This window comes from Rhinolophus sinicus, chromosome 14 (assembly GCF_057876585.1).
Source record: "Rhinolophus sinicus isolate RSI-liver-muscle chromosome 14, RSI-T2T, whole genome shotgun sequence".
NCBI lineage: Eukaryota > Metazoa > Chordata > Mammalia > Chiroptera > Rhinolophidae > Rhinolophus > Rhinolophus sinicus.
The window spans coordinates 65,707,501-65,715,928 of NC_142514.1; positions in this window are offsets into that span (position 1 = coordinate 65,707,501).

The following is an 8,428-nucleotide window of genomic DNA, read 5'->3' on the forward strand; positions in this document are numbered from 1 at the left end:
AATTGTTTATTAAATAAATGAGTCAATGAAAGACAAAGTTGAAGAGACAAGAACTGTTTCTGGCTTAAGCTAAATCTATTACCACAATTATTAGATGAACGAGTAGTGTGAAAATCAATCAACTTTCCTTTGCGTTAAGGTATTACCTTAGTTGTGGGTTAAGGTATTACCTTTAATGGTAAAGAATAACTCATTGACATGAAGTTGGTTCTAGTTTCCTGACTACTTCTTCTGTTTACAGGTATAATTTCGGAAGCCCCTTTTAATGCTGCCTCCTGTTCATAGGGCCCCCAGGTCATTGCCCCCACATAGTGACACCATCTCATTAGTTTTGCAGAAAGGTGAGATTTACAACTTCTGTAGGAGTTTTCCTGTACAGAATAACAGGGAAGGAAGCTGTAACTGCTTGAATTAGCACAACATATTTGCTTTCCGTCCGGCTGCCATAAATTCTTAGGATGACACAGAATCAACATTTCAGATGATTATGTCTGGCTTGTAAATTGTCCTCCAAATTGTCACCTTTTTCCTACTAGCCCCACACCTGGAGAACTTAGCTATAGGAATAGCCCTGACCTCTGGCCTTAGAGTCAAGGTTAATTGGCAGCAGGGTCACATGATTTGCCACTCCTTTCAAGTTATGCCTTAGGAATTCTACTAGGTTCTTTTCTGAGAAGTATTTGACTTTTTTCCTGTTTTTAACTAGAAAACTTTGTATTGTCATGAACTCTGCTACAAGTCTCTACCCAACATTCTTTAAAAATGTCAAAGTCACACTTAGCTCCTTGGAAACTAGACTCCCTAACAAAGGATTTACTAGTGATTTCTAGCACAGGTAAAGTCACAGCTGTCCTTGCAACTCATGAAAATTCCAAGCACTGCACTCTGAATAATAAATTACAGTATACTCAGAATAAATATTTATTAGTTAATCCAGTTATGATAAAGAATCAAGAAGGAAATACATTTTAATTTCAATTTCAATATATGAAAGTAAACCAATTCCCAAATATCACATTTCTGTGGACATTCAGAATTGGAGAGTGGTACTTTTGGCGAAATGTCTATATATTCCTTAGAGGTTACCAAAGAAAATCTTTCTATAGAGGACACATTTGAAGGAACTAGGAGAGTGTAAGCGATCCATTCTGGCTGACATTCATAAATAATCTTGAGCAATTTATAATATACATAGGAAAATGTATGTAACTTCCCAAAACTTTTAGTTAATTCTATTGTGAATTAGCTCAGAATTCAATCAACTAGAAAACTTCATAATAAGCTTTTGGGAAAGGATAATAACTGGAATGAATGCTTTCCAATAAGAAATTTTGGAGAAATCACAAAACCAAAGAGCATTTTCCCAGTTCCTTCCTGGATACTGACAAATATGCAAAGATTCTTATAATCAATCATGGACACCAAAGGGGGCGGGGGCGGGAAGCAATGAGGTATAGATGACATTCTGAACAATTCTGAAAATCACTCAGGAAAATTAATGTCATTCCCAGAGAAACAATGTACTAAGTTCTGGTAATTGTTTTACTTCATCTGTCTCTTTACTTTCAACAAGCATTGGGATGTCAATGAGAACTCACCACGGCTCCACCAACTGGGGTCTGAAGAGCTAGCTTCCTATTTGAGTGACTCGCAAATCACTTTATTTTTCTGAACCTCAGTTGACTCTAGAAAGTGTTTCTAAGACCCCTGTTTGGCTTAATATGAGCCTCAGATAGTCAAACCCTCTGTAGAGTATAGAAAGCAAAGTTTAATTTTCTTCCACTTAAAGGAATGAAGAAGGAAGGAAGGAAGGAAGGAAGGAAGGAAGGAAGGAAGGAAGGAAGGAAGGAAGGAAGGAAGGAAGGGAGGAAAGAAGGAAGGAACTGCTTATTTATAAACTCCCTAGGGCTGCACATTGTATCTGTTTCCTCAGCAATGATCATCCTGGGAAGGAAAGAGTGACCCATGGAACAGCTCACTTCTCCTTGTTCTCAGCTGAGCTTTCACATTCTTGTTTGGCAGACATCTCTGAAGGTCCATCTCCTATAACTGGACTTCCAGTAACTAATAATCTAAGGCAAAGACAAACAGGTTGGGTCCTACTTCTTAACTCCTTGAATGCTATAACTTTAAAAATTTATTATCCCAAAAAAGCTTTGCTTATTGAAGCAGAAAAACATTTGCTTCCATAATCGTGTGCAATCACTATTTTAATCTGATCAAAATATTTAGAAATTGTTTCTCACCTTATGATATATAATTTTAAAAATATGACTAAACGGGGCCACAACCTGACAACTTTTAGTATCACCTGGATTTTTTTCAAAAACAATCTTTTTTTCAATCTTGGAGAAATAAAAATGGAACTACTTTAAGTCACTTGTCCAAGTATCCAAGCTCCTTACTGTTAAAAGCCAGGAGGTAATCTTTTGTCCTGTTTGTCTCTTTGCACTTTCGAGGTGAGAGTAGTCATTAGGAAGGGTTTTTCCTGTTGTCATTATTGCAACAGGCCTGCAGTATAGATTGGGTAAACTCAATATATTTTTGGATAGAATTTTTGTAGATATCAAGTGTTTGTGTTGACTCTATAATGTATGTTCCTCTTCTCCTTCCCTAGTAGCTATAATTTCCATTTTGTAAAACATGTGCTTCTTAGGAAACAGGCTCCTTTCCTGACTTTAGGGTTAGAGCATGTGACCCAGGCTAAGCCTATAAATGCATTCCTTTGACCAGCCTCAGTGATTTTGGAGGAGCCACGTGACTAAAGCTGGTCCAATAAAGAAAATCAGGACTTTGCTAGAAATGCCGAAGTAATGCTCTTTTCCTTCTTGGGCCACAAAGAGGGAGCACATAGGCCCAGGAGATTGCTGACATCATTTAAGCACCAAAATAGGAGATATCTTTGGAAAGAAGTGACATCACACATGGCAGAAGAGAGATAAACAAAGAAATATGTACTTGGTGACTGTGATGAGTGACTGGACAAAGTCGTGCTTGATATTTGCCATATTTTTGGGTTATAAATCCTTTTTGTAATTTAAATCAGTTTGAGTTGTGTTTTCTTTAACTGTAATCAAATGTGTTCCAACTGAAACAGTAATAAGAACTGGAAGGCAGTGTGGTTATAGGGTAGGAGTGGGGACTGGGATTCAACTATGAATTTACTAAGAGTGTGACATTAACTGGGTATATCTCCCTCACCCATGCAGATATTCTAAGCCTTTATTCTCAGAGATAAACATGGAGTCTCTGAAATATCTACCCTCATAAAAATTAATGTAAATATTTGTTTGTTGTGTTGAGATGATTAAAGCCAATTTGTGTGTGTGTGTGTGTGTGTGTGTGTGTGTGTGTGTGTGTGTGAATGACAAGCTATTCACTGGTGCATGCATGTGTGCGTGAGTGCGTGTGTGTCCAAGTATTGATGGATAATGGCTCCGTAAACTGGAGGACGTATTGCCATTGGCCTCCACACACTCCTTACCATGGGAAATTCCAGTGGACAGCAGAGAGGAAGCTTGGAAGGTGACAGCATTGGCCAGAGGGGATCTGAGTTATGCTGCAGAATTGAGTAACAAGCAGACTATGCGGAATAAAAAAATAATAATTATATTTAAAAATAAGTAGCTAGTTAAAAAATCTTTCACTGGAGAGATTTTTAAAAAGACAAGACAGTCAAAAGTCATGTCATATATCAGACATCTAAAACAATATTTTCTCCCTTCTCTGAGGGAAGGGTCTGCCACAGCAATTTAAGCAGAGTGAAAGGCAAAGCCCGAGACCTGAAAGGAGTCTGAGAAATGAACGAGAACAATCAGAGGTATGCAAAAATGCAGAAAGCTTTGCCTTCGTCGGCATTTCTGAAACCTGGTGGGATCGTGCTCATAACCAGAATGTAGGCAGTCCTACCAGGGCATTAGAATTCAAGAGAGCTAATTTGGGAGAATTAAAAAAATCTAGTGAGTATGGTATTGAAGGAGGGAATACTAAAACCCAGGAGAAGGGCAGGCTGCTGGAGTATCCACCATAATTAAAGCAGATTACAATTGCTCTGAGAAAAGAAGAAGGCAGAGAATAAGGATATCCAACAGGCCTGATCAAGACTGATGGGACGGAAGCTCTGTAATGGCAGTCAGGAAATTGGGAGGGAACCCTAGAGAAATTTCTCATAATACCTATTCTTTTTTTTTTTTTTTTTAAGAGGAAATGATAATTATGACAAAAACCAGAAAGAATAAGCTGAATAAAGGAGCTAAAGAAGAGGCTGAAGAAGAGGCACTTGTACTTTATATGGGAAGCAAAAGTAAGGAAGGCCACTAGCATGAATAAGAATAAATGAAGTAATGCTCTGTTTTTAAACTCTTTTAAAATGAGCGGCATGACAAAAATACTTTAAAGAATACTGAAACTTCTGTTAGAGTTACAAAGCAGGAAAAAAAATTTGAACAGGTACACTGACATATTTGGAAATCAACAGATCTAGACGACAGATGCAGAATAGCTGTTCAAGAAGACAGATGTTTAGACCCACTGATTTTTTTTTTTCTCTCTGCAAAAAGTGGGAAAGGGAGTGTGCAGAAAGCTTTGAATCTGTTTGATACTTTCCCTCCCTTTTAATTCTATTTTTATAGGAACTACATCTAAAACGTTACCTGTACTTTCTACCATAATAGTAAAATAAAATAAAACAGACTGGTCAAGATATTAAGGGAAACTGAGCGAATGTTAACAATTAATAAAAAATATGAAATGTGGACAAAAGGTAGTAAATATGTACAAGACTATGGAGATGAAGTAGAAAAAATACTCTTGGAAATCCCTCACAATACCACCTTAATGAAATTAAAAATGGTACCGTTCAACTTGACACATTTGTTGGCACGAGAGCAGCATCACTCACAGACATGGCCGTGCAACAGATCGTCCTCAGCAGGTCCACCTAATGGTCTAAACAACAACAAATGTGCACATGTTAATCAGCTATCATCTCATATTTGTGGAACGGTTATGATGAGCAGAGCATTGGTTAACCTTTATGGACCATTCCTACCCTCAAAGAGTATGAAATCTAGGATCAAGCAAGGTAACACATATCTAAAAATAGCTAACAGCATAAAGCAGTAAATGTTAAGTGCACTTCTGGCTTAGGAGGATGGAGCACAGATGGGACCACAATTGAGGACTCAGATATAGGACACCACAGAAGCCTAGGAAGGAGAGGTAGAATTATTCAATACTATTTTTTGAAAAGAGGAGTTAGGAGAGAGCAATGTGTCTATCAAACTGTCTAGAGTAGAAGAATTTAAAGTGGATACTGAGAGCTCATTAAACATAACAAAATTAATTTAAGATGAATTATAAGCCTGAAAGTAAAATATAAAACAATAAAACTTCTAGAAAAAATCAGGAGAAAATATTGCCATATTGTCATAATCTTGGAGAAGGGAAATATTTCTTAAATAAGACAAAAAGTGTTAACCATAAAACAAAAGATCGATATATTGAACTGCATCTGTCAATCAAAAAATGCCATTAAGAGAACAAAAAACAAGCCACAGACTGAGAACATATTTGCATAACAATGTATCTACATTTATATATGCATATATTTAAATATGTATACAATATCTGGCCAAGAACTCATATCCAGAATATATAAAGAGCTTTTACAAAACAACAAGTAAATAGCCTAATAAAATAAATGGTCAAAAGAGTTGAACAGGTACTTTATACAAAATGATGTCCAAATGGCTAATATACATATGAAAAGGTAGTCAGAATGATTAATCAGCAGGGAAATTAAAATTAAAATCATAGTGAGATACTTACCAGAATGGTTAAAATTGAAAGGACAATACCAAGTGTTGACAAAGATGTGGAACAACTGGAATTCTCATACATTATTTGCTGGTTGAACTACAAATTGTTTTGACTACTTTGGAAAACTGGTTGTGTCAGTGAATCTCAGTATCCATGCACTCTATAACCCAGACATTTTATTGCTACATATGTACCCGACAGAAAAGATATATACAAGAATATTCATTGCAGTTTATTCATAAAAGCCAAAAAAGAGGAAACCATTAATCTATCAGTAAAATATTAAGTAAGTTCTATCATATGCATATGATGGAATATTATGAGTATTGAAAAGAAAGAAACAATTGTATAGTGGTATCTCATTATGTTAAGTGAAAGAATAAGGCTGATTGAAGAAAGATGGACACAAGAGAGTACACACCATGCAACTGCATTAATGTGAAGTGCAGAACGGGCAAAACTAATCTTTGGTTATGATGGTAAAAATAATGGTAAACTTTGGGTAGTATAGTCTGCAAGAGGAATGAGGGAGTTTTCTAGAGCAACTAATAATGCTCTGCAACTTTATTTCAGTAATGGTTTCTCTGGTAGATAACGTAAATATTTACTGAGTTGTACACTTAAGATTTGTGCACTTTATTGTAATTCATCGCACTTTAATTAAAAAGGGGTTAGTGGAAAATACAGTTGAAGTGGAAATTAAATGAGAAGAGCATATATAAAGTATCTCTCATAATAGATCATAAATATTTATTCCATGGCCTTTCAGAGCTTAGGGGTCTGATAGTGGACTGTGTTGAATGACAGGATGACGAGTATGGATTCTGTTTTGCAGGCAGTTATGAAGCCATCGCAGACTTTTTGGGCAAAGTTGATGTCTTCGTTCTTAGCTACAATGGGAAAGCTAAAATTAGGATTTTTTACATTAAGTCAGGATCTTCAAATGGGAATGAATACTCTCTGCTTGGTAGTTTTCTGGAAGAAGCAAATGAATAACTTCTTTTTAGAGGAAAGCATCCCAATTAGACCAATTAGAGCTTTATGATTCCTATGTATAAAGATCACTTAAATATAAACCCATAGTTAAAAAAAAAAAAAAAAAAATCTCTAGACACACAAGTAAACAAATGACCATGAGTGAGTGTCAGCTGAAACAACAAAAATCTAGACTCTCAAGGGCTTCAGGCATGAAATTGATAGGTATATAATATAAAAGTATACAAAATATGCATCTAATATTTATGGAAATAAAATGGAGCGTAAAAGTGAGTAAATTTACAAGGGTTCTTAAAAATCCCTTGAAAGTTTTTGGAAAAAAAAATTAAGGATAAAAAGATTGCAATTAGAATCAGGTTGTGATACAGAAAGAGTTGGTAAATTAAAATGTAGATCTGAACACATTATTAGTAATGCCATCCAGAGAGACAAGAAGATAGACAATATGTAACAGAGGTTAAGAGACATGGGATACAGAATGAGAAATTCTAATAGAATGAGAAATTCTAACAGGAAAATTCTATTAGGAGTCATAAAGCGAAAAGAGCGGGAATGAAGTTGTAATAAGAATTAATAGCTTGGAATTTCCTGAAACTGATAAAAAAAGATGAATCTACAGACAAAATGAGCAAAATTTCCCCACCCTGTATAAAATAAGAAGACATCCACATCTAGACATATTATAGTGATTCTGCAATTATTGGAGACAAAGAGACAAATCTTAATAGAGCCATTGAGAAAAGATCACTTGGCAAAGGAATGACAATTTTACCAATAGCAGACTTTGCATCAGCAGTAAACAGACACCATAAAAGCAGGAAAAAAATCATATATATATATGTGTGTGTGTGTGTGTGTGATTTCCATATATATATATATATATATATATATATATATATATATATATATATATGGAAAATAGCTATACACCTAGAATTGTATACCTAGCAAATTATCTTTTAAAAAGTCAGGCTATAAAGAGCTTTTAGGATAAACAAACTTATGTTTATTATCATGTTTATCAACAATTCTTCATTAAAGGAACTTCTAAAATATATGCTTCAGGGAGAATAAAAATGAGCCCAGGAGGGATGGCTGCAGTGTAAGCAAAGAAGGTAAACACATAACTTATTAAACACATAGATAATTTTTACAAGTATGTTATCTGTATAAATCTATTTAAAAATAAGATTTAATTTATAGAGTTTCAAAGAGACAGAATTATTAATAAAATACTGGGCATTATTAGCATGTAAGTGAAGAGTGGGGCGGATCATAGTAAAAATGTTCTAAACTTTTTATATTATTTAGGATAAAACTTAACTTATACTACATTAAGTTAGCATACATGGTAAAAATTTCAAGAGTAACCTTTGAGTTATAGAAATAGCATGCATAACCTCTAAATTGTAGAAGGGAAAACGTAATAATAAAAAATGAACTGTCAATCAATTACGATAAATAAGAAATAAGAATAAAAGGGGTGGAAATTATCTAAAATTGTCAATATTTATAAGAAATACAGACTAAATGTACTAATTAAATGACCATTTGTCATATTGATTAAAAATAAAATTCACTGATATACTGCTACAAGAGCTACAACCAAAGT